The sequence below is a fragment of the Rattus norvegicus genome, chromosome 2 (assembly GCF_036323735.1).
Source record: "Rattus norvegicus strain BN/NHsdMcwi chromosome 2, GRCr8, whole genome shotgun sequence".
NCBI lineage: Eukaryota > Metazoa > Chordata > Mammalia > Rodentia > Muridae > Rattus > Rattus norvegicus.
The window spans coordinates 146,771,984-146,799,786 of record NC_086020.1 but is presented as its reverse complement, the minus strand read 5'-3'; the positions used below and the strand labels follow the sequence as shown (position 1 = coordinate 146,799,786).

General features: G+C 36.7%; 1 protein-coding gene across 7 annotated transcripts in view; it reads right to left on the bottom strand.

Moving 5' to 3' along the window:
• The window catches only part of Mbnl1 (muscleblind-like splicing regulator 1), a 174,567-nt gene extending 164,350 nt beyond the window's left edge, over positions 1-10,217 (bottom strand). For all 7 annotated transcript variants that reach the window (XM_039101827.2, XM_063281382.1, XM_063281386.1 and 4 more), the window contains exon 1: positions 10,094-10,217. The gene's annotated coding sequence lies outside the window, so the exon portion shown is untranslated. The remainder of the gene's footprint in view (positions 1-10,093) is intronic.
• Positions 10,218-27,803: the final 17,586 nt, after the last annotated feature.

Below are 27,803 nucleotides of genomic sequence, written 5' to 3'. Positions count from 1 at the left end.
ATACATATGTTCAAATGGCTAGGACAAATACTCCATTATCCCTTAACAATTTCTCAAAAATCTTAATCTAACAAATTTAAATAATTTTTGAACCCTTTACACCTTTTATCAAACTTGACCTATTACAGAAATGAAAGGGCAAAAATGTGTAGTTAACCTCTGAATGTAAGCCTGTCTTATCTGCAATTCATCTAATATAATAATTTATCTCCAAGGAAACTTCTGACCTGGGTAGTAATTGCCACTGCTTTTCACCCAGCAGTGTTCTCTGCCCTGTATTAATCAGAGATAATGGATCTCTCTGAGCATTTCTGCCCCCCCAGTTCACATATGTGCTTATCATTGCCAATGTTTGCTCACAGTGAACAACTTTGTCTCTTGGCCTCCAATCTATATGACCCAACCATTTCTGAATATCAGTACAAGACCCTTCTTTCCTGTGACACACTAAAATGTAAACTCCATTCTGCATTCTGATATGTCAAGTACAGTTCAGTCCTGCCCTGGGCCTGACAATGACCCTCCTTTGGCCTTGTTATTGCCTTAACTACCATCCCTTTAAAGAAGCAACCTTGAGAAACCACACAAGAGAAAAGCCCTTATCCTTTGTCTCTGTTATGTAACTCTGCTGAATGGCCTGGGCATAGTCACCATCATAAGGACCCTCCAGAAAGGGCTTTACTCTTTTATCCAGTGCTTCTCTCATTTAGACTGTGAGAACCTCGAGGCCTAAGTTATCACTGCCTCTCTGGCTTTAGAATAATGCTCAAACCACAGGCTTTCGTACACCAGTGCTAAAAGTGCATGGAGAGTGCATTTCACTTCAAAATGAAAACCAAAGCTTGTCACTAGATTTAAAGTCTTCACATAAAGTAGTTCGTGTCACATCCCACCTCTCTGGGTAGGAATACGGCTTGTGAAAATGACTCCATATGGCTCTATATCAAAGTCCTGGAATTCTGGAGTTGCTTCTCTCTTCTTTGAACTTTCTCCGAAATTTTCTGACCTGGTCTTAACTGATTACCTTATCTAGATCAAATTTTTCTGCATCTCATTAAATAATATCAGGAATTGTCCTTGTGATTATAACACAATTATATTATTTCCAGTGTCATTCTCCAGAGAGCCTTTAGTACGTCATTGCTGCAGTCTGTGCACAGTGCTCCCCTATTTAGAGTTTTTCTAAGTCAGAGCTACACCATAAAGACGAACATCCTTCCCTGCATCCAAGCCATAAGTTGACCTGCTTTCCTTATTAAATAGTAAGTAGTACACGTGGTATCATAAGTCAGCAAAGATCCAGCTTGGAAATAAACACACCAGGACCAAGTTTTTATGACTTTATCCACCTATCCACTCTCTGAATTTGTATGTTTTTCTTATTTATGAAAAATGTGAGTAGTTCTGATTTTACAGAATTGTTGAGGCTGTTAAGTTAAAGCACTTGAAGAATAATGGCCCCCAAAATGTTCAGTACTTTATCATCGCCATCATCTTGTCAGCATTTTGGGTCTGATAATCTCAAGAGCCAAGGCATGTGTTTATATCTTTCTATTTTATATTCTGAATACACAAGAAAGTCAGTTTCCCTAGAGTAGCTCTGTAATCAACCTCAACATCAAAACTAGATCCAGGAAGTCTTACAAAGCAGCATGCTTAATCAGAAAAGCATTCTGACAGAGATAGACTTATGGACAGCCATGACCTCTGACTGTCAAAGACGAGTATCACATGGATTTGCCTGTGGTAGGGTGGGGGAATGAATTGAAGACAGTGGGAAAAGCAAGACAAAGTATTACCTCCAACTTCAGAATTCTGAAATGCTAGTGGAAACACTGCGAACTTGACTGTTTTTAGCTCAGTAGAAAAAAGCCAACACAGGATGACAGAGGCAGGGGAGGGGGGGAGAAAATAAGAACATTTTGGTCTATTTACTGTCTCCTGGGACCACAGTTTGGTTTCAGTTCCTTTGACAGTTTCTCCACCTGACAACTGCATGTAGTACAGCCATAACTAAGACCTCTCTTTGGAAGCCATGAGATCCAGCTATTTTTATTTTGTGGATTTGATGTGTAGCTATGTAGCCCAGAATTGGTGGAATGTTGGACTCGGCTATCATTTACTTATTGAGCATGAATTATGTACTATGCAGTGTAGTAAAAACAAGGGGCACGGCACAAACAACTAAGGAGCTTGCAGTCTGTTAAGAAGAACATACACGGAAGAGCAGACTTTTAAAAACAGATCAACATCAGCCATGGTGCTCCACTCTTTAATCTCAACACTCAAGAGGCTAAGCCAGGTGAATTTGAGCCCAGCCTGGTCTACATAGGGAGATGCAGTCTGATAGTCCTACTTAATGAGACTGTCTGAAAAACAAAAGCAAAAACAATTTTTTTAAAAAATGTGCTATTAAAATAGTAAAGAGGAAGGAAGTAAAGAAGGGGGAAGAGACAGAGGGAGGCAGGGAAGAGGGAGGAGGGAGGAGGGGAGGGGGAGAGGAGGGATGGAAAGAGAAGGAAGGCTCCAGTGGAATGCACACTACAACTATATTTGCAGCAGTTGGGAAGCTGAGGTAGGAGTAGCATGAATTGTATGCCAGTTTGAGCTACACATTGTGACCCAGTCTCAAGGAAACCAAAAATTAAAAAAAAGGAAAAAAAAATGTTAGAAAGCCACTAGGCAGTCTACTGCAATTGAGCATGTGGATGATAATGAGAGGCGATGCCTGGGGGGGGGGGATGTTTGAGCTGAGATATGAATAAACTATTGTGTCACCATGTATGGGAAGAGCATGAGAGAGATTGAGAAATGAGTATGAGGGGAAAAGAAAGAAAAAACCTGGGTCAGTCGTGGGCTTGCAGCATGCTGTGGTAAAAATGAAGAGTCAGTCCAGGAGATACAAAGAGTCAGTGTGAGAAAGGACATGCATGTAGAGATCAAGGCACAGCCATATCTAAGATTTGGGTTCTCTTCTTAATTAAAATGGAAAACATTTGGAGAATTTCTGAGCAGAGAGTAATAGGGCTTAATTTGTAATTTGGCCATGCTGACAGGCCCACAAGAGTGAAAAGAGTTTTTCAGGAGGCTACAAGAGCAAAGAGCACTATGTGGTATATTGTCCACAGGGTGTGGAAGGAGAAGCCTTCCAGACTTGCTTTGGACCTACTTCATAAACTTGCTGATAGGTGGAAAACAGCTGAGGGTGACTGCGTAACTGCGATAAGGGTGCTGGTTGGTGATCATTACAGTGGGCGAGGCAGAGAGATGTGGGAAGGGAAAGGTTCCATCTAGAAGGATGTTGAAATTTTGGCTTCTGTTAGTATCTGACTGCACCAGTTAATAGTCATTCTGACACCCAAGTCGACTGCCCGGCAGTTCAGGAAGAGTAGTTTTTCTATTATTTCAAATCAATGGAAAGTTAAAGAAAGAGAAATGAGCATGTGAAATAAAACAAAACAAAATAAAAAAAAACAATAAACCCCCCAAAACCCTGACTCAACGAGCTTGGGAAGACTGAGGCTAGATATTTGAAAAGAAGAAGCAAGTCACTTACTTAAGACTACAGTCAGTAAGTGAATGAATAGAAATTGAAAATGTATTTTGGCTTCCTAACACAAACAGTAAGGATATGCTTGTAGTTGCAAATTCATAAGTAGACTATAGGGAAGTCGTAATAACGGTATGGTCTGTATTACATATCAGATGATAGATTTTTGCCATGCATAGAATCTGCAGATTCATGGTTCCTGCTTTTCTTCCTTACATTAATGGTTTTTCTGTAAATGAGATTCCATGTGCACATTAGACATAAGCTGTGGAATGATAAATCTGTAAAGTGTAGCTACAAATATTCAGTATACAACATTTTGGAGTTTTCATTTTTGCAATATCAAAATAATAATTTTAGCTAAGAAAAAAATTAATGTATTTAACTTGAAACGTAAGTTCAACATATAACTCAAACAGGTGTTTCTGGATTATATCCACAACATTTAAGTCAGGATATATTGAGTCATTAGTAGAACTGGCTGGCACAAGTTTTTATGTACAGTTTGAAAACAAAGAAGACATTTAAAATAAATTAATGAAGCCAAAAATAAAATTAAACTGAGAATATAATTGTTAAAAATCCTGAACCTAGCACTGAATGGAAGCAAGCTTAATTAATAGTATAGTCACGCTGCTTGGGAAGGAAACAGAAGGTAGGAAGGACACAACGAGCCAAGGAATGTGTAAACAATTATTTGGTGATATTGGGGAGGATGAAAAGCATGTGCGCAGAATCCCTGGGCTCACTTCTCAGGAGAAATTCTGATGTTATTTTAGCTGCACTGTGTGGAACTGAGCCAGTGTACAAGCATGTCAAGTTGTCAGGCTACAGGGACCTCATCTTGGGAGAGGAAAAAATGTGGAAAGGGGAGGGTAAAAAAATGCCTATGAAGATGGTTTCACCTAGAGAAAATCAGAATGAGTTAAGAATACCCAGAAAATATAGAAATATACGCATTGATATAAATACTTTCACAAATGTATGTTGGTATAAGCATATATAGCTATGTGTTTGTGTTGGTGCATGTGCATATACGTTACTGTATTCTGGGGTCATGAAGCAAATTATCTGAGTGGCAGGGATCATATTTTTAGTTCCACCAACAAAAGACAGGGCAAAAGATTCTTGAACTGAATGGATGTTGTGACAGCTTAGTATATCTTTTTCATGCCAAATGTAATATAAAGATCAGTAATATGGTTTTTGAATAACATAAGGACATAGAAAAACAGAATAAATGAGCTCTGATGGCCAAATGGGTATAATCTGACAGTAAATCATCAAGGTAATAAACAATTACAAGTCACGAAAAAAGCTGCTTGCTCCCTGAGCCCAGGAGCATAGATCAAGACATAAATAAACCAGTGTGGAAGAAAAGATCTTTGGTCTGTAGTAGCTTGGAAACAACATGCGAGCATGAAGAAAGTACCACAGTTGCTGTTTATGCAAGGTAAGCGCTTGTTAAACTTCCCAATAAAGATTACATTAGACAAGAGTATCAGTATTATGTCCAAGATAAAGTTTTTGTTTGGGAAGTTGTCGTTATATAGTGGGAAATTGCAGGCAATACCTCAAAAAGGCAATAAAACTGACATTGCTGGTGCAAGACAAGTGAGTGTAAGAGCCTTTCCACATGGTAGCACCGGAGGAAGCAACACCCCTGCAAGACTGCCCCAGAAAATGTCTGACTACCCCAAACAGGAGGCGAGCCAAAGTGACAGCAAACAGAAACATGCTAGCAAAATTAAGCATGTTACAGGTAACAGTTATGTCCATTTCTTAAAAAGCTATCAGAAGAGATACTTTCCCCCAGGGATTAATAAGTATTTGAAATATATATATATACCCTGTTTGAAAATTTTACAATTTATTCTGTATCAACACATACTATATGCAAATTTTATACATCAGCTAACTTTATTTTATGAAAAATTTAAAATGTGTAGAAAAGGTGTTGGTGAAAAGATTATACACTTTAATTCCTTCCGTTTTGCCAAAGATAAAGGCATGAGAATATTCCAACCTAAAGAGTGGGAAGGCAAAGCACTCGGCACGGTGACTGTCAGTTACAACGTGTAGTATCTGTGAAAACTGCCAACGAAATAGTTCTTGAGTGTTTCAACAGTAAAATAAAGTAAATATGTGGAGAAATACATATGCTAATTATCTCCAATTACCCATTAAAGTTCGCACGCAATTCAAAACAATATGTTGTGCAGAATGAATATATACGATTTTATTTGTCAATTAAAAATAAAAAAGAGAAATACCAACTAAATGTGATTATCAACTCTAGATTGAATTGGTTACTGGAGGGATAACATTATAAAGGATATTATTGAACAGCAAAAGTGAAATAGGGACGGAGATTCCATGAAAACGGACTGTCAGTAAAGACGTGTGGAATGGAGCGCTGTTTCTATCTGCTGGTGTATGTACGATTGCACATGGAAGGGAAGAGTCTTGTGCTCTAAAGATCAAAGCATAATGAATGACTACAGAGAGAAAGAAAGATGGGGGATCGGCTATGAAACCGAGTAAGATACACAGATGCCTTTTAAAGTATTTCATGACACTGTGGAGTTTGGAATTATTTTTTATTTTATCAGTTTTCAAGGAAAGGCATCACTCTGAATCCAAATATGGCCCTGAACTCATGACATAGCCTGGCCACCCTCAAAACAAAACAAAATCGAATTATTTTGTTTCAGCCTCCTTCTTGCTGGGGGTGCAGGTGTGAATCACTACACTCAAATTATAACTTGGAAAATTAGTTAAAGTTGCGTGTGAGTCTGAGAAAGAGATAAATTTTCTTTACTTGGCAGCGTTATCACGGAGAGTGCTTTTGTTGCTTTTCTCACTCGGATATGTCTGCCATGAAAGGAGAGGATGAATAACTTGCTTAAAATTATTTTCCTGTGCAAAGGCAAATTGAATGAAAAAGATGTCTGATGAAATTTTACACTATTTATTCGGAATCAGAACAAGCCGTAATGATGCTTTCGTGGACCACATGACAGCACTTCTTTCCAGGGTACAAAGAATTTGAGGATGTGCTAAGAACAGAGTAGAACACAAGTAAAGGCTCCCAATGAACAATCTGTAAGTGAAATATCAGTAAGGAAAGAAACCAGTTCCAGTCCAGGTACCCACACAATGGCCAACTTCATTCTCAGTCACTTTTTGCAATTCTGAAATTAAGTATTCAACTATAATGCCATTCCTTCTTAAAATAGGATTTAAGAATAAAAGGTAGTTTTTGCAATAACATTAAAAGTAAAAATATATAAAATAAAAAAGTAAAACTGTTTTCAGTCATGCTTACAATGATGGAAACAAAAGTGAAAGGAATACAGACAGCATCGAATCTAAGGGCCCAGGTTTTAGTTCATGCAAAATACTAAATGCGAACAAACAAGCAAACCAATAACACAAGTAAACAAAAACTCAACAGCATTAATGTCAGGCTAGTGAAGAAAATATAACAGTCATCCCCCCAAAATTTATAGTTTAAATATGTGAAAGCCAGGAAATAATGCGTTTAGTTGTTTCCCTACAGCTCAGATGTATAAATGGAAGCTGTACGTCATTAACGTTGGAAAGAGACACATTCCATAGCAGAATAGGCTTGCTTATATCTTTATATTTACACAAATAATTTCATAAATTGACATGCACATTCTTTCTTTGCACTTACTTGCACTCTACATTTTTATACATATAATTATTTCCCCAAATGTTCAGGACCATATATATTTTAAATATGCTACAATTGGTACTTACTTTTGAGTTACACTAATAAGAGCCGAGAATATCCAAGGTATAGGACATACATTTGACTTTGAAAAGCTAGAAGATCCAACTATTCTAAAAGCAGAAGATTTTCATAGTTTGGATACATTTCATATTCTACCAGACAACTAAATTTCTTCTTATTGAACATGGGAAAATGCCTGAATGAAGGATAAACAAAATAGAAAAAAGAAAAGAAAAAAATAAGAAAGAAAGAAAGAAAGAAAGAAAGAGAGAAAGAAAGAAAGAAAGACATAATGTGCGGTATTCTTTTAGAACTAGATATATACATACAAAATTAGTATCAGTATTTCCAAGAAAAATCATTTTTTAAAAGTGCACTTGGCTACTGGTTAGGAGGGATAACACTCATGACAAGCAGGTCACTCTCTTTCATAGTGGACAATTTGGGGATGGCCAGAGTGAGAGAGAGACACCCACTTGTTCTGAGCTTAGTATCTAGGAGGCTTCCAATCATCTCACATGTCCTTGACCTATCTCCCATGTGTTCTTAACGTCTGGGGCTTGTTAAAATTTGGTAATAAAGCAGACATGCAGTTTCAACAGTCATTCTTATAATTATGTCAAGAAATGTAATCTTGTGAAACATTTATGTATCAAAATTCAAAATTTGTTTTCCGGACATATATAACTTGCAGCCTTCTTTGCAACTCAACTTCAAACATTTCTGATTCATGTGCTGACTCTAAGTGCTCTGCTTAAATGAGTTTCTGAAGGAAGAAACACAACGCTAATATTGAGCAAATGTCCCTTCAACGTTCACATGTCTCCTGGAAACAACCGGTCAAGCGCTCATATTTCCTGTCCGTAAATAGATTGTTTTCAAAGAAGAAATTCTAAACTTATTTTCCACAATCTAGAAGCAAGCTACTAAATCAGACATAATAATTCACATCAACAACCAATCTGCCCTGCCAAGAAGACAGCATGTTCTCTACAACCTTGGCCTTCTTTTACTGCCCTGAGTTAAAGGGGTGATCAACTTACTCTATAATTTTTTCATGGTTCTTATTCAATATGAACTGTGATGCTATGTAATATATAGCACACTCCCAATAATCAGTAGTTAATAATACCAAAAGGTCTCATGATTAAAAGTATAGATATTCAAAAATGTGGTTATTGATAGACTTTAGAAATACAATTGTTGAATTAACATAACCAAGTTCAGATAGAAGTATTGTTGAGTTAATATGCAATACTTAAAGGTAACATGTTATCGGACTCACTAACAACATATTCTACACTCTAATTAGATGGTCTAACTCTCATTATCAACTACTTTTCTGAATTTTTTTTCTTTTTTTTTTCATTTTTTTTTTTTTTTGGTTCTTTTTCTTTTTTCGGAACTGGGGACCGAACCCAGGGCCTTGCGCTTCCTAGGCAAGCGCTCTACCACTGAGCTAAATCCTCAACCCCTACTTTTCTGAATTTATAACACTAAATATTTGCTTTCCTGAACCATTATAAGAGGACAATGACTATGGTCAAGGACCAGTGTGTGGTGATGGTTTAAACGGTCAGTAGGTCTCAGGAACTGTACAGCACACGCAAGATATCACTGCCGTTTAGCACTGTGAACAAAAGCTCCTGCAGAAATGAGAGGTTGTCGATTCCCTTTTCTGGAGGCCATGACTATCTCCTTTAAGAGTAAAATTAAATGTGCTCAGATATGCGAGTCTGGATGTTTCCTTTAGCAAATCTCAAACAGTGAATATGTGATGTATGTCATCTTCGTAAGTTAAGTTTTCTGATTTTTCACTGGCAAACTATGCAAAACCCACATGTGTAACTGAACGGTGCTTTTCAGCGCCATTGTTTGTTCTAAAATTCTATTTGTTATCTTCAATGTAATTTTAGAAAACTTAAAGAAACCAAAGGATGCTACAAGAAAGACTGTTAAGTTTCTATACTTGAATACACAGTTAAATATTGTTAATGTGCACAAGCAGCTTCTCAGACTTGCACAAATTAGAAGAGAGTATTTTATAGGACTTGTGGCATTTTAGAACTTGACTCATGAAACCAGAGTAGTTTGATTTGTAATTGCTAATATGAATTATCTTTATTTTCTTTCTTTCTTTCTTTTTTTTTGCTCTATTAAGTCTTTTAAATGCAGTCTACTCTTATTAGGAAAGTTAGATTTTCTTATTTAGATTTTAAGATCATGCACATTACATTGCAAATCAGTTTTTAAAAATTAAAGTACCATAATGTAATGAAATGAAATGAAACAATAATCCTAAATGCTACATGTTCAATAACATTATATTTATGGTGTGTAAAAAATAGAATTTTTAAAGGAAAAATGTTCAATAAATAAAGCATAAGAAGAATAAGAGAGCCGTGAGAGGATTTATGAATGTCAGAAATCAACTTGTGGAAGAAAAAAAACATTCAATTGTATTAATAGTACAAACAGTTGTACAAGAGTTAGCTGTGTGAAGGGTTACCTACAAATAAGGAAGATAATACTTCATTTTTCAGGTAAAATAACTTTCAGATCAAAAAGAACTTAAATTTTTTTGCAGCTTATTAAAAGCTTAAATGTAAGGTTAAAGCTTGGCAAATTGGTTCAACTTGTGTCATTTAAAAAATTTACTATCTACATGAGAGAATTACACAGGCTGGTTTGTAATCTGCCAGCATTATATCATTGAATTATTGGCATAGAAATAGGAATACAAATAATAAGCTGAAAAGTAACAAAAGGCACATTGTTCTTACCTCTGGGCCCCGTTTACAGCTGCCTGTTGACCTGCTCCATTGCTGGTTGCGATACCTCAGACAGCTCTGTTTCCTGCTAGACTCTCTTTACAAGTGGCAAATACATGTGGGCTTTGCTCTGCAAAAGGAGAGTGCATGAAAAGAGGAAGTTGCAAAATACCAGTCATTATGCTTCATAAATCCTGCAAAGAAGACAAATGGTTCACAAGGCCCTCATAATCATGGAGACTGAGCTGTAATTTGTGCACCTCTTCACACACAATTAACACATACACATATTTACATACATTTAGAGAAGACCAGTTATTGATATGTGTAAACTCTGTCAAGCAGTGCTCGCTTGTGTAAGGAAATAGTTCCTTGTGCCTAAATAATACTTAGAGAAAAAAAAAAAACAGAACCAGAAAAGAGTTTTCTGTTCCATGGGGAGATGGTAGAACTGACCTGTGGGGCATAAAGTTACTTTTACAAATCTACTTAATCTAAAGTTATTGGAGCATGACTACTGAGGAAAGAAGAAGGGGAGGGAGGGAAAGAGTGCTTAATAAGCTAGCACGTTTTCTCAGAATTGGGGTAGTGGTTCTTTACCTGTAAGTCTTAAACTTCCCTTCTCATGGCAGTGAGCTGTTGCTTGTAGATAAAGCACTGCAAAAGTGAAACTCTTACTTACCCACCATCTCTCACGACTTTAGCCACAAGAGTGAGAAACAGGCCCGGATCTTGTATGGCTAAACATGTAGCTGGCTAATTTTCTTACCAGTTAGAAGTATAAATGGAAATATCTAAAGAAAGAGGGCTGAAAAAATGTTTACATTACACAGAGCTAATGAAATTGGAAACTATGGACAACATGAAATAAAAATTCCTCTCTGCAGATAATCATGCATATTTCATATATACATACATTGATGCATATTTCTCTTCGGTTTAGTCTGACAGATAATGAAAGCCAATGGGTAGCCAACTGGTAGCACTTCCTCCCACCTTCACTTGCTTATTGGGGAAGAGAGGGGGTGGATTGCAAGAATAACACAAGAATTATGCAAAGCTTCATATACTGCAAGAACCACTTTCTGGACTTCAGAAACCATCATCCTGAGGGTAATACACTAAATTTTCTTTCTTTTTAAAAAATATCTAAAATAATTTTCTTTCATTGTAGATTATAGTTACATCATTTCCCTCTTCTGCTTGTTCCCTTCAAACCCTCCCATACCCCTTCCTTGCTCTTTATCAAGTTTATGGTCTTTCTTTCCATTAATTTTTATATGCACATATATGTATTTAATATATATTTATAAATACCTCAGTATTATCTGCATGGCATCACTTGTACATTTTCAGGGCTGACCATTTGGTATTAGATAACAAATCCTTGCATTCTTTCCTGAGGAGGACTATTTCTTTAGCTGTCAAGCTACCTTAGTTGCCTGGAGTTCTTTGTGTACAGCTGCAACGGCTAAGCCTACGATAAAACTCTGCACCCAGGGCCATTGTAGATGAGAGCCAGAAAGATTGTAAAACAGAAGATCAGGGAGTTTGCTGAGATGCTGTCTCCTGGGAATGTCAGAAGCTACACCCATGAAGTCTCATCAATATGACTGCCCAAGCATGAATAGAACAAGGGCAAAAATAAATATGCTAACACTGAAGAGGGGAAAGGCCCAGAGGCCTTAATTCTACACTCTAAGCTTTGTGCTTAACGGTGTAATCGAAGGACAGAAGCATTGGTGAATAATTGAAAATGAAAATATTTTGCATTTTACCCACACATATATTTAATGTGAATTGGCAAGAAGTAAAATAGCTAAAACAAATTTTCCTGTTGTGAAATGTCACAAAAAATAAAAAAAGCAGTAATAAAAAAAGTGTCATCATATAAAATTGGACTTGAATTCATTAGTGAAATACAGAGAGAATAGTCCATGGAGGAAATGCTACTGTTGAAATTCATTGTTAGTTGGGTGATTTTTTTTACCATGATTTCGTGAGTATAACACCAGAATTGTACAACCGTAAATGCCCAGTCTTACCTCCTCAGCACCTGTGGATATAGTAGTGTCCGGTTGTCCACAGTTTCTCTGTCTAAAGTTTCAGTTACAAATGTCTAAGCACAATCCAGACATTATGTGGAAAGCTATAGAACTGATATTGTGATAATTTGAATAAGCATGGCTTTTATGAACTTGTGTGCTTGAATGCTTGGCCATAGGGAATAGTACAATGAGTAGGTGTGGCCTTGTTGGAGGAAGTGTGGCCTTGTTGCAGGAAGTGTGTCACTGTCGGGGTGGACTTTGACGTTTTCTGTGCTCAAGCTGCACTCAGTGTGGCACATGGTCTCTTCCTGCTGCCTGTGGATCAAGATAGAGAACTCTCAGCTTCTTCTCCAGCACCACATCTACGTGCATGCCGCCATGCTTCCCACCATGACAATGAACTGTAAGCCCATCCCTACTAAATGTTTTCCTTTATAAGAGTTGTCATGGTCATGGTGTCTCTTTACAGAAAAAAAACATATATAACATTAAATTGCCAGAATTCTGTACATGATGAAATCCCACAGCTAACTATTATACATTTGGTTTCTTAGTACCTCTATCACACTGTCTTAGGACCTGTACTCAAGTAACTGTATTTTACTTGATAATAGCCCCAACATTCTAGAATAATGATGCTCTACCCACTCTGATGTACCCAAGAGAAGCCATGAAGGACTCTTTCAAAGGAAAAGGTGAACCTTCTTGGCAGTTTAAGAAGAAAATAGATCTCATAGTGATATCATTAATGTTCATGGCAAGGACACAGAAAACATTGGCATAAGCAGGGTTTGGTGCCAGCTGCTCTCATGCTTCTACTGTGGGGAAACCTTGAACTAAATCTTACTGTAGATATTGGGTGGACCACAGCAATCATGTCTCTTTCCTGTCATCAGTGACTGTCCCCTTTGTCTAAAAGGTGAGTATTTATGCTTCTATGCTAAGTACTTATTTTAGTGACTATGCTCGAGGTTTTGCCAGCCTCCCAACTTTTGCTCTAGCTAACTAATCCAACTTATTGCTTTCCTTTTCTTCCTCTGAAATTTCTGTGGTGATTGCCAACACTGTTTCCTCATGTCTTTCTTCTGTGGTTATGTCAAATGTAACATCGATTTCAGCATCTCAGCATGTTATGTGTGCATTTTGAAGCCATCAAGTACATTCACATTGTAGAACCGTCAGCTATCAGCCTTTGGAACTTTCTCATCTATGGACATTGAACAACAACCTGCCCTCCCTTCCTCCTTCCCTGTGCTCCCTAGCAACCACCATTCTATTTCTAGGACTTGACTATTCTAGGTACCATACATAAATGGACTCACATGGCCTTTGCTCTCCTGTGTCTGGTTTATTTCATTTATGTTCATAAGTATCTAGCCTATGTCCAAGTTATCTTCCTTTCTCAAGGTTAGATAGAGTTCTGCTGTGTACATATGCCACATTTTTTCATCCATCGGGGGAAAGTTAAGTTATTTTTTCCCGTGGGTTGTTATGGAGGATGCTGACCTAGACAGTGCTGTGCAAGGATATGCTTGGGTCTCTGCTTCCAGTTCTTTGGGGTATGCACACACAAAACTTTCTATCATCCTATAGTGCCACAGTCAATGTTTGGAGGAACTGGAATACTATTAGGTTTACTCATGTCATACTGTCCTTCTGCATTTGAATTCTTGCTTCCTCTTACTCGACAAGTGTCCTTGCTAGTCAGGAAATGAGCTCTTGGTCACCAAACTGCAAACACATTAAAGGCCCCTTTTGCGACCACTTTTCAGCACGTGCCCTCTACTGACCACTTCCTCTCCCTGGAAGTTGGGTTTCCATTCTGGGCTTCTTCCTCGACCTCTCTGGACAGTGGATCAACTTCTCTTGTTTTCTCATAGGCACTTTTGGCCATGTAGACATGAGATGTTGCTCGTTTCCAGAATTTAGTCTGGTGAATTGTCTCACCACATGGTATTGTCAACGTGCTTCTACTTGAAGTTTGCATTAGAAAATACTAAAGATAAGAATTCCTAATCTGTTTTTTTTCAAAATGCATGTTTTCCTGAAGGAGTCTTGACATTAAAAAGTCCTAAATGTTCCCATGTAATGTGGAAGAGAATAAAATAAAAAAATCAGCTTCCACTATTCATCAAGTACGACACGGTTATTTCTGTGCGATTTCCTCATTTGTAAGGGGGGGAGGGGATTAAATGTTCACCTAAAACTATTACTGGAAGATTACAAAACAAAAAGTACTTTCTTAAGGATTGTTGTGTAACATAAACACAAAATGCCCAGTCAAATTCTCTCCAACACTGCTTTGCTACCCATGATGTAAGCTGCCCATTTTATCAACTGAATATGCATATCTTGTTTTTAGCCGTACTACTCAGAACATACCCTATGTCATCCAATGTGCATATTTGATCCCTGCTACCTGTTTCCTATAAAATTATATCTATAAACTTGTAACATGTAACAAATTAAATTGTTTTGTGAGGTTACTTAAAGTAATTTAAAATATCACTGCATGTTTTCTCATGTATTTTAAAACCTAATTTGAAGATATTTCTAAGATGTGTGTGTGTGTGTGTGTGTGTCTGTGTGTTCATATGTGAACACATTTGTATAGCTATGCATACATGGAGACTATCAGTTACCAATGTATGATTTACTCAATATCTTTCTGCCCTATTTTTTGATACAGGGGCTCTCCCTGAAGCTAAAGCTAACTGATTAAACTAGAGTAGCTGGCCTGGAAGCTTCAGGGACTTTGGTCCACAGTGCTAGGATTACAGGATCATTCATGTCCTTGTGCATGGGATCTTATCTCTGGGTATTGAGTCTAACCGGTTTGCAGGATAAGCACTTTATCAATTGAGTCCCCAACCCTTGCAAGATATACTTTGAACTAATGTAGATATGGAATTCCTTCATTGACTGAAGTTTACAATTCAAAACAGTGTCAGAGACAGGAAAAGCACCACGAAGGCCTCTCTTCTTTCTCCCAGCCAAGTATAGGAAATAGGATTACTAAACCATCTGTATATAACTGTAACTAAGCCACCTAGCCAATGAAAGGCTTTACAAGTATAAATTGCCATTAATTTTTTGATATTCCATTCTGCTTCTATTATTTAGCAATGAAACATTTATAGAGTCGCTACTCTTCTGGGTCAAGAAGCAGTGTCTTAAAAACTTTTAGTTTACATTACTAATCAAAATAGAAGTAGAGCATATTTTTACATTATAGACACCTTTGCATATGTTTCATACACACAGGGGTCATTTCATAGACTGCTCACTTGCTGATCTCACTCATTTGTGTCTTGGATGTTTGTCTGATTCTTATTGGGTTAATAGGACATTCGATATTAGCGTGTTGTACTCATCCCTTCTGATGCTGCTAATCATTTCTGCATAATTTGAGAGCTTTCTTCTTCACAAATGGAGCCTTGTGAGATAACCCTAATATCCTTTGATAATATTCCTGCCCTCGGGGGCAAGATACTTGAACCAATTTTGTATATTTTGTTCCCCAGACCTAAAGTCAATTACTTCTCTAAAGAACCGTGGCTTCTTCAGAGAACTACAATTAAACCCCTGTGTAACATATTACTGCTGAGCTATTGATAGCATTTTAATTAAATTTGGAATAAATAAATCAATAAAAATTTAACTAGGTGATTAGAGAGGGGACTTATTTTAAAGAGCCTGTACTGCTCTTACAGAAGACCCATGTTTAATTCCCAGCACCTGTGTTGGATAACCTGGATCTGGCACCTCTACAGTCTGCAAACATCTATACTCATGTGTACGTACCCACAAGCGTGTGCATACGTGCATGCACGCATACATATTCATAATTTAAATAATCAAAATAAATATATAAAATCTTTTAATTTCATCTATATTCCAGGTAAAACATTCTTGGAAAAACCTGTCTGTGCATACATAATCGCACGCAGGCACACACACACACACACACACACACACACATGCACACATACAAATCTTTATAATATTCATGAATTTTATGCATCTTAAGGTGCATTAAAATAATTGATGATAATAAACTCAATGTAGGAAAATACCTTATTTTCGACTGACATTGGGAGATATTTCCATTTAAATGACATTTTGATAAAGCAAGGCAATAAAATAACAATTATCCTCATTCATGTTTAGGATGTTCGAAATACTCTAAGAAATTCTATGTAGTCTGGAAGAGGAACACAGATTCTTTGTTCTCCATTGTTTCAATCCTCATTTACTATTGCAAATTTCTCTCCCTCTGCTACTTCTTTTCTCTTTCCATTCTCCTCTCTTCTCTCCTGCAAATCAAGAATCTCTTTATGAGAACCTAAATTCTGGAATGCTAAAGAACGAGACGCTTATCTGAGGACTAAGATAGTGTTATGAGTGAAAAATTCTACTCCCGACTTCATATAATAGAGCACAGTCAAAATATTTGTTTGATGTTGTCCTTATAAAGGATATGGGTATAAGGGATGTGTGTAGAAGAGATCTGTGAGAGGTAAATGAACAGTGAGTTTAGACCTCGGCCCCAATCCCACATATCTCATGTACAAGCAAAATCTCCATATTTCAGGACAGGTCTATTCATATCACCTAAAAGCATGAAGGGTTTGGAGTGGGAAGCCAGTGGACAATGCACTTGTCCCATGTGTGTGAGGACAGCAGTTTGTATCATCCGAACCCACACGAAAGTGCAGCTGGTGTGGGATCTGCCTGGAATCCTAGTCTGGTTCACAGATTTCTTTTTGAACTTGCTAAAAAATGCTTTAACATTTTAACATTCACATATTTTCTGGCTTTGTTTTTATTAAGTGAAAGAATTGAAAAGGAAGGCTTGGCCTGATATTCTCAACTGTCTCTGATCTCAATTTTTTCTTTATTCATAAACTATAAATGAGAACTCTAGTGCACTGGGATGCTTTGATGACTAGGGATACAGAGCCAAGAGGAGGTGAAACCTGATATGTATGCTGCTAGTAATGTCCAAACCTAACTTCAGCCATAGAATTGGACAAATTGTATTCTGCCTTGTCAATTTGTTTTTTAAAACATTATAAATATTAAAAAATTAAATCTGTTTGAAGTAATACTAAAGATTTTTTAGAGTCATTCATCTACTTCATATTTTTATATGCAATTTTGTAGGGAGTTATAAAACGCAAAGGAATGGGTACAGAATCCATGAATAGTCATTGTGCCCTTTATTATCCTTCTCTTTGGCCAGATGCTGACTTTCCATACCTTACCAGGCAGGATGCCTTATCCTCTTCCTTCTGGCTGACTTTGGCCAGTGGAAACACAAGCATTGGTTGTAGAGGAATTTTGAGTGCCTGTATCTTTATATTACTGCTAGGGCATATATTCAAAAATGACTAGATTTCTCCACCAGTCTCTAGTTTGTTTCTATTCCTTACTGTGGCTCTGTCTAGATTCCCATAGCATAGACCTTCCTTGATGATCATGGTTGAGATGGGATTGACCATCTAGCTAGGCAACCTTCCAGGTGCTCTGTCAATCTTGTAGATTATTCACCATCCCAATAACTCTAAGCTCCTTCTCTGAGTACCCCAACTTGTTACTTTTAAGTGCACTATTTCAAGGAGCCCTCATTCAGGATGTATAGTCACCTTGGAATGCAATCAAAAGGCAATGTAACTTAACACATTAAAAAGTATCCAGTCTGGGGGGAAATACAATGGTGCACGGTTAGGGAGTGTGTGCTAATTAATAGAAAGCAATCACTTAACTGAGACCCAAAGAGCCAGTAAAGAGTATGTGGGTGTCTGGCGAGGAGGATCAAGATGAAAAGGATGCTGCAGTCAGAGAAAGGGTGCAATGTTCACTATGTGGTGTGAAGCATGCTATCTAGGTATCAACTCGCAGGTTGGTAAAAGCATTGGCAAACAAGTGCTGCAGATATAAGCAAGAGTAAGTTATGTACGGTGCAGTAGGAAGGGCTGAGAACATCCTCTGAACAACGACAGAAATAAAGCAAAGCATGAACGCAGAACTCAGGATTGCATCGGTGCTTAGCGCACAGTATCTAGCTTCATTGTACACCCCGAGGAAACATAAGAAGATGGAGACAAAGAACTCCCAATGCGTTAGCTGTGTGTGTCAGCACCCTTCATGCCCATTACTGCTTGTTCCTTGCAGAGAATCTCTGAGACAGTTCTCGGAGAAGCAAGCTCTTCCGGTATCTGCCGAGGTATGGTGCTTCTGGGACTCGTTAGCATTGCAGTAAACATGTGATCACTGTCTGCAAATAAATTAAATCCTTTGCCTTTGCCAAGGCTCTGATTGGTTCAACAGCAACTGTATGATTCAAGCCAACAAAGAAGATATAGTAGTAGAAACCCATCTCTTTTTTAAGGAAACTATGAGGAGCCATGGCAACAGGATAACCAGGAAGAGAAAGAGGGAGATGTAAAAATGAATCTTAAATACAGGTGGCATGAATATCAATAAAATATTTTATTTAAGCTAATAATATAGAATTATTATAGAGCAAATGATATTTAACAATAATTTAACATGTAGCAATAGGGAGAAATACACAAAATCATGTTATTTCTATCTTTAAGTGTAAATTTAAATCACTTAAAATTAAACCCAATAAAAACTTCAGCATTCAGTCACACTAGCCTCACTGCAAGTGCTCAGTAGCATCGGGCCGCAGCGTCCTGCACTGTCATTTCTAGGGTGTAACAGCAGTCAGCTGAGAGAAGACGCGGGAGAAATTAGGTTTCAATGAAAGGAAGCTAGCAGCTACAGCATCCTTAAAGCTCAGCAATGATGCCATTCCCTACACTCCTGTCATATATTTTAGGTTTCAATGGACAACAGTGCTCATGCATTTAGAGTATGGTAATCAGGGACCTCATCTCAAACCTGTATTGTTTTCTTTCTGAGACGCTGGATGTCGCACCACCGTATCACCGAGCCACACCCCAGCTGGGCAATCTCATGCTGTGTAGGGCTCTCTCAATACTTTCTTTTGTCCATGTCATAACTTGGAACGTCCCTATCATGGGTAGTAACAATATTTTTTTTAAATTCCTGCATCAAGAAGAGAAAAACATGGAGTCAAATATGGAAGGAAGAAAATAGTAAAATATTTTCTTACATATGAATTAAATAAAAGATAAATCTTTATTTGAGAACTGTTCAAATAAGAATAAGAGTATGGCTAAAGGCATATATATATTTACATATACATCATATACATGTAATATATAGACATATTATTTATTCATCCAAAGGTTCCTGGCCCATCATGTATCCTCATCATTGTAGGGTATCAAGAATTATATTTGTGTAATAAAACTATTAAATTAAAAATGCAAATGATATACCTTTTAGTCTTATTAAATATATAATATAAATATTACACATTAAAATAGTTTTTAGTTTTTAACTTGATATGCATAAAAGCCCTTGATTTAAATTTTCTGATTGACCTTCATTTTTATGTAAATATAAAATGATTTAAGAAGGTAATACATTTTTATTCTGGAAATTTTGTTCAATTTTAATCAAATGCATATATAAACTCTAAGTCCTAGAATTGTTTTAGGAAATGGATTATACTTTAAAAAAATCAAATTTCTCTCTCCCACTTCTTTGGTAAGAAACACTTTTTTTTCCATAAAAGCATTTCAAATAACTGAGCAGATTTTTAGATAGTAAGTGAAATGTTCTCCTTCTGCTAGCTGGATGAAGATAGGTTTATTATTTCTATAGTGAAACAACAACAAAACCCTGATAGGTGTGCATAGCACATAATCTGTACAACACTGGAGTATGTACTGAATACTGGGGATCAGGTCAAGAAAAATAGGACCCAAAGGGAAGAGGTAGGAAATATCATACTTACACTGAGAGGATTGTGCAATAGCCCTTGGTGGCAGCCACAGCAAGCCAGAGCCACAGTGAAACGCTGAGCTACTTTCATAATCAAAGCTCCAGGACACAGAGGTGCCCTTAGTGTGTGTGTGTGTGTGTGTGTGTGTGTGTGTGTGTGTGTCTGTGTCTGTGTCTGTGTGTCTGTGTGTGTCTGTGTGTGTCTGTGTGTGCGCATTTGCTATCAGTGTCTGCAATGCCACTAGTGTTGGAAGCTCTCATCGTATGATATATGATATATTAGCTTCAAGAATTTCCTTTTGTTGGTTTATTTGGAGCTGTAGTGAAATTTGCAGTTGGAGTAGGAGAGTCACGGTAACACATTCTGGAAAGCTGTAGTATTTCTAAGTGGGGGAGTAGATCCATGTTTATTGGAGGCAGATGTCGTTCTCAATTGTATCAACTATTTTTGACATTTGAGGACCAATTCTAACAGTAGATGGTAAATATAGTCAGCCATCTGGACACTCCAGACAGCCTTTGGACAGCCATTCTAACATACTGAAGAGCTTTACAATGGACTATTTTGTTGTAAAACATGAAGAAATTGAAGCTTAATGCATCCTTTTCTTCCCTAAAGCCAATTACCAGCAGTTACATGGCTTTTAAAAAGCTTCTAAGACACCACGTCTGTCCTATGGTGACTGAAAATTCATAGAATTATCAAACCTCTAATTTATGGCATATGCCAAAGAAAGTAATTCATCATTCTACACTCAACTAACTCAGTGACTTCTGCAGGTTTTTTTTTTCTGTCAAAATAATGTATGGTGCCCTGTAGAAACCTATTTATTAAAGAATGTATGTGCAAATGCATAAATGTGTACATAAGTGGTATACACATATAAATATGTGTATCAACCTATTTATTTACATGTAAATATCTATCCAGTTATATTATGGTTGGAAGCTATAGAACGTGATTATTATAAAAGCTTGGAAGTTCAAAGACAAACTGTGAAGACTAAAATTTATTGTTTATTTCAATAATTTGTGTATAATTACTACTCTATTTGGATATACACCCAGACTCATCTATAGATATATTAATTTATATCTGTATCTATATCTAATTGTATCTCACAAATTTAAATTTGAGATTTTAAAATTCTCTATATTATAGCAGAATCCTGTGAACTGCATATTTTTTATTATTTATAGAATGGAGCAGATAATATATAGGGAGAGGGTCACTATAAGTTTGGTAATACTTCAAAATTCTTTTCATAGGATAGGGTTTAAACTCAGGTAGCGCACCTTTCTCTTGCATACGCAGGTCTGATTTTAATTCTAAGTAACAGACATTTACCCCAGCCACTTCAAACATTGAAACAGTCGTATATATTCCTTTATAGAACACTCCAAATAATATATACAAATTTAGCATATGTACATCTATGTTATTTATAATACATATACATATATGTTATGCCAGTTGAATGATGGTGTTTGTTATCTCTTTTCTTTCTTTCTTTTTATTTCTGAAGGTCTTAAGGATTTTTAAAAATGATTTTATATGAAAGACTAGCATGATCAATTTCATTGATTTATATGGTCTTGGCTAACTTAATGAAGCCCATGACCTCTGTGTACTGACAGAAACACTGATAGCACACATTCAGAACTTACTTTCAGATTAGACCATGGAGGTTGGAGTAGACACATCTTTGATATGATTCCAGAAAAAGATGCTGACGACCCCCTTTGCCTTCAGATGTCCAATGAGGAAAAAGTTTGTTATATCTATATTAAAACACAAGCAAATAAACAAAATAACGTGTGTGCTGCACACAATGTGCACAGTGGAGGAACGTGTGCCACAAAGTGGGTATCAGATCAAGGAATATAGTCTCTAGAGAGCAGTGTTAGACACTTACATATAGAGAGTCATGCAATAGACCTTGGTGGTAGTCACAGAAAGTCAGAGCCACTGTCGTCCCCCCCCCCCGCCCCACTGTGTGTGTGTGACACACATACATTAAGGCTATGTAATGATTTGTATATAATTTTATGATTTGAACACCTTTATAAAAACTGTGATTCACAAACTTAGAGCCACTGTTTCAATATTTTAACAAGTCAAGCTTGAGTGACTATATCAGTTGCTTCATGTTCCAGGCAATCTGAATTGCCAAAGCTTCTGTTTTTAACAAACACACACAGTATCTGCTCTAAATGAAGATGTGCCCCAGCCTGCAGGAGGCAAGCTTGGAAGTCTGCCATTACGTGACTTCAAGAACTAGGTACTAATTAATACACGTGAGATACACAAGTGATTTGTTTCCACAAAGTCTTGGAAAGCTTTTCTCAGGAGATAATATCTAAAGAAAATCATGAAAGACATGAAGTACTTCCAGGACTAAGTTTCAGGGTTGTCATAGATGCAATTTAAGAAATATCCTGTTAGATTCATTCTGAAGACCAATAGGTCATAATTGAAAAAAATGAATTTTTGAAAATAACCAGCCAAACACCTGTGTAATTATCAGAATGAAGACATATTGACTTTTTCATAAGTTATCTGAGTAGTTTCCAAACACTCTGGAAAGCAAACACAATTTTGCATTGCAATGAGTATCCAAGGAAAGGTTATCAAAGAGACCCAGAGAGTAAAAGTACCATTGAGAGAAACATGTATTCAGTAATGCTAATGCCATACACTTACTTTTACATTCATGACTCACTGACGTACTTCAAAATTGCACAGGCTCACCAACGAAAAGAAAATGACTCCAGCAGGATTCAACATGTTCTATATGTTTGAAACAATCTGGTGTCCACAGTCATTCCATTGCAACTCTGTAACCAATTAATCTTCCAATTACAGACAGACTTCTGGTTTTATGAGGATATGTTTCAAAACTTGATGTTAATTGTTTTGATTTGATGCTCAACATTTGTACGGTACACACTGCAGGCTTAGATTTTTCAAACCTATTTTAACAAAGGTCCTTAAACAATTTCTCCCTTCCAGCCCATTGGCAAAAGGTAGTGGGAGAAAGATGTTTAATTGGACAAGGAGAATGTGGACCTGTTTAGCAGACGTTCTTTGGGGCAATTCCAAACATGAATCAGTAGCGGCAATCAAGTCCAATCATCAAACACCAAACAAACCAGTAGCAGTGGCTTAATACAGAAGAAAGACAAGATGCGTTTGGGATACTATGAGAAGGTCTTTGGTGCTTTTCTCTCTACAATGTTTCAACAAGTGAAGATCAGTGAAGCATTATGAGGCATACCGATGCGAGAGTGGTGTCAATAAAGACCTGCAAACTGTTGCAAGGCTCACCAATGCAAGAACATCTCCTCATTGTCTGTGGGATTATACTTATGTTCTTTCTAAACGTCGCATGGCCTCTCAAGTGTCTGTTCCAGCAAAACATCATATGCTTTCACAAGACAGCTTCCGGAAAGACACAGTGTGTCTATTCTCAGCCAAACATCCCCTGGCTTGTCTGTTTCAGTAACACATCCTCTGATTAGACCATTTCCAGGAAATCATCACATGACACAACTGAATCTCAAGGGAAAAAGAAATTTCTATCTCAGCACATAGTTAAATTTCCTTATTGGCTCATGAAAACTGTTTGGACCCAGTGCAAAGCAGTCAAGACTTCTCCTTCCTTAATATCCAACATGCCAAACTTAGTACAAATTGTTTATTAACTTTGTTAAATCAATCACATTAGAATGGTGATTTGATTTTAAACAATTCCTATGGTTTCCTGATATTTCATTTTATATCTACTTATGAGATAAGTATATAGTCTCATTATACTATTCATTTCTACAGTTGTCAAGTTATCACAAACTTTGAAAAAAAACAGTTTTTCAGTAGATTAAGACCCTCACACCTGTGTCACAGGGCAGGTTCTATGGTCAGCTCTTTAACTGCTGAAATCCTGGTCCCAGCGTTCATTAGTATTTCTTTCTGTACGATAGTGCTCAATATGGTAGAAGGTATGGATACAGCTTAGGTCTCTGTGGCTTTATAGTTGAAGCCTCACTTTCTATCTTGTTTTTATGGAAGCAGTGCTCACATTACACACCTCACCAGCCTGTTCCTTCCATCTTCGAGACACCCTGGCCCAGCACTGTACTGTCAAACTCCTCCCTTGTTTAATCTCTGTGTTCCCATCTCCCACTCTAGATCAAGTGACATGAGTGTTTAGATTATTCCTCTGTGACGTTCTGACTTTGCCTTTTCATTTTCTTTTCAAATTCTTCACACGGGTATCTAAGTAGTGTCTGATTGAATATGTGTGCATACAGGGATCCAGGGGACTACCTTAGGCTCTGCTTCCTCCGCATTTATGTCATTAACACATACTAGTATCCATAACCATTGAACAATAGCACATGCAACCATCTGTGACACAGAGCAGCCTCATCGAGGGAATTTGCATTTACTAACAAAAAGTAGTAAGTCTCACTTGTGATAATTTGAACAAAAATTGAAACGTTGTTAAAATGGAAAGATGTTCTGGTGCTTTTATGTTTTAGAATATCAACTGGAAGTTAAACAAATGCAAATAGTCCCCCAAACACGCCCCTCTGCAACACACAAATTAAAGCCCCAACAAAAGCAAAGCAGCCATCCCAGCCTGAACCTGTCAAGGTGTTCCTTCCACACTAGCCTTCGGTCCCTTGTCCAGTCGTTTTCAGCTCTTACTTCAGGACTATGTTTCTAAAGCATTTCTCTGAGATATGCAAAATGGTAGCCCAGGGCATAGGATTAAGGATGACAATACTTTCCATGAGGAATGTGTAAAAGGCAGAGATCTCTAGACAACAGACAGCTACGATCAAAGGATCCTTAATAATGGTGGGAAGAAAATGAGGTTGGGGGTCTAACAAACGTGAACATTCTTCCATGGAGAAAAAAAATTATCTGTGCAAATACTTAAGAGGAAAGTGCTAGAAAGTTACCATGATGCAAATCTTATCCAACGTGTAATCAGATCAAAGATATCAGATATATAGAGGCATTGAGGAAAGCTTCTAGAGGACAGAATATTCATAGTTTTAAAAATTATAAATGAAAAATATACTGTTTTAATTATTAATTGATTAAAATAAATTTTAATTTTGTGTCTGTTAAAAACCTCTAAGCTATTGACAGTCTCATTAGTGCACAAACTAGAGCTCATGAGGCACCAATCGTGGAATTCGACAAGATTTAGTAAGCTATACTAAAGGAATACCAATTTTTATACCTCTGACTTGTGGAAACAGTTTTTCCCCTCAAGATAAGATTTCTCTGTGCTGGTAGACAGTTTAAGGTAGTGAGTGGTTCATAACCTTTCTAATGCTGCCACCATTTAATACACATTTAATACACAGCAAATGCTGTGATGACCTCAAACCATAAAATTATTCTGTTACTATTTCATAACCATATTTATGCTATTGTCATAAATAGTTATGTAAATATCCCATATGGGATTCTCAAAGAGGTCATGACCTACAGATTAAAAACTACCTGTTTAAGTCATTTTGGTAACTTGCATACATTTCCTCACCTTGTAAATACTGCATATAGTTACTGCTTGATGAATGAATATCACTAAAATATGAAGCTTTTTCCAAAATTTTGTGGAACACAAATAGAAATCAAAATTATTTAGCTTTGAGAATAATAGTTCTGTTCATGTTTGATGTATATGAAGAGAACTATTAATGTCAAACTCATGGCATGCTTAAAATAGAAGATAGACATTCAGAAAACTCATACACATTGTCAAAATTTCTTAAGGAGTAAAGAGAGTTTTTAAAAGTAAATGATTTGTATGCTTGCTATTCTTTTATGACATTATAAGTCAGGTTTATATCTTGGTATTTTCCAGGTATATGTCATCACCTTATCCACATGGTAAATGTTCAAGTATGGGAAATGTTCAAGTATTAATATATAATAATCTACCCTTGATTTTTAACCATGTGATAATTTTTAAGATAAGATGTTTTGTAGACCAGGCAGGTCTTGAACTTCTGATCCTTCTGTTTCCACCTTCTCAAGGCTGCATTGAGGAAAGAACCCTCATAACTAGCTTTAAGGATCAATTTTAATTTTTTAATTTGATGAATTATTTTGCATTTAGCATAATATATCTTGCAAGCTTGCTTTTACTATTAAGTATTAGGAATAAGGAATGGAGAAATAATAAAGCCTGCTTTGCGTGGAATTAATTTTAAGGTGTTTTAATTGAAATATCCAAAAGCCTGAATAAAACTAACTAAGCTGCTGCTGAGTCATATTCTTTCTCCATGGGAACATAACATATTTCCTGAAAAGTCAAATTAGAAAAAAAAATTCAGTTAGAAATGAATAAAAACACATCAATATCTCCTTTTTAAATATTTCCACAACTGTGTTATAAAACATTCTTTTCCAAGTGTTCTTATTATGACTTTTCTTTGTTCATATATATTCTAGAATTGTATTAAAATTATCATGTATTTGAATCTATTTGAATATTTTTAAACAGATTATATGTATATATTTGAAAAGAGATAAAATAAATAATAGTTTCTTTACTTCAAAATTTTCTTCTATTTTCCAACACTGAAATTAATATTTAAGGAAAAAGAGAAGGCCTTATTGGTCAGAAGACCTGAGAAGAAATAGAAAATAAAGGAATAAAACATACTTTCAACCAGAACAAGTTCAGAAATAAATACCTAGCTATATAATCACCTCAAACCCAGAGGCAAAAGAACCAGAAACAAGCCGAGAAAGAAATTAGGGAAACGACACCCTTCATAATAGACCCAAATAATATAAAGTACCTCGGTGTGACTTTAACCAAGCAAGTAAAAGATCTGTACAATAAGAACTTCAAGACACTGAGGAAAGAAATTGAAGAAGACCTCAGAAGATGGAAAGATCTCCCATGCTCATGGATTGGCAGGATTAATATAGTAAAAATGGCCATTTTACCAAAAGCAATCTACAGATTCAATGCAATCCCCATCAAAATACCAATCCAATTCTTCAAAGAGTTAGACAGAACAATTTGCAAATTCATCTGGAATAACAAAAAACCCAGGATAGCTAAAGCTATCCTCAACAATAAAAGGACGTCAGGGGGAATCACTATCCCTGAACTCAAGCAGTATTACAGAGCAATAGTGATAAAAACTGCATGGTATTGGTACAGAGACAGACAGATAGACCAATGGAATAGAATTGAAGACCCAGAAATGAACGCACACACCTATGGTCACTTGATTTTTGACAAAGGAGCCAAAACCATCCAATGGAAAATAGATAGCATTTTCAGCAAATGGTGCTGGTTCAACTGGAGGGCAACATGTAGAAGAATGCAGATCGATCCATGCTTATCACCCTGTACAAAGCTTAAGTCCAAGTGGATCAAGGACCTCCACATCAAACCAGACACACTCAAACTAATAGAAGAAAAACTAGGGAAGCATCTGGAACACATGGGCACTGGAAAAAATTTCCTGAACAAAACACCAATGGCTTACGCTCTAAGATCAAGAATCGACAAATGGGATCTCATAAAACTGCAAAGCTTCTGTAAGGCAAAGGACACTGTGGTTAGGACAAAACGGCAACCAACAGATTGGGAAAAGATCTTTACCAATCCTACAACAGATAGAGGCCTTATATCCAAAATATACAAAGAACTCAAGAAGTTAGAACGCAGGGAAACAAATAACCCTATTAAAAATGGGGTTCAGAGCTAAACAAAGAATTCACAGCTGAGGAATGCCGAATGGCTGAG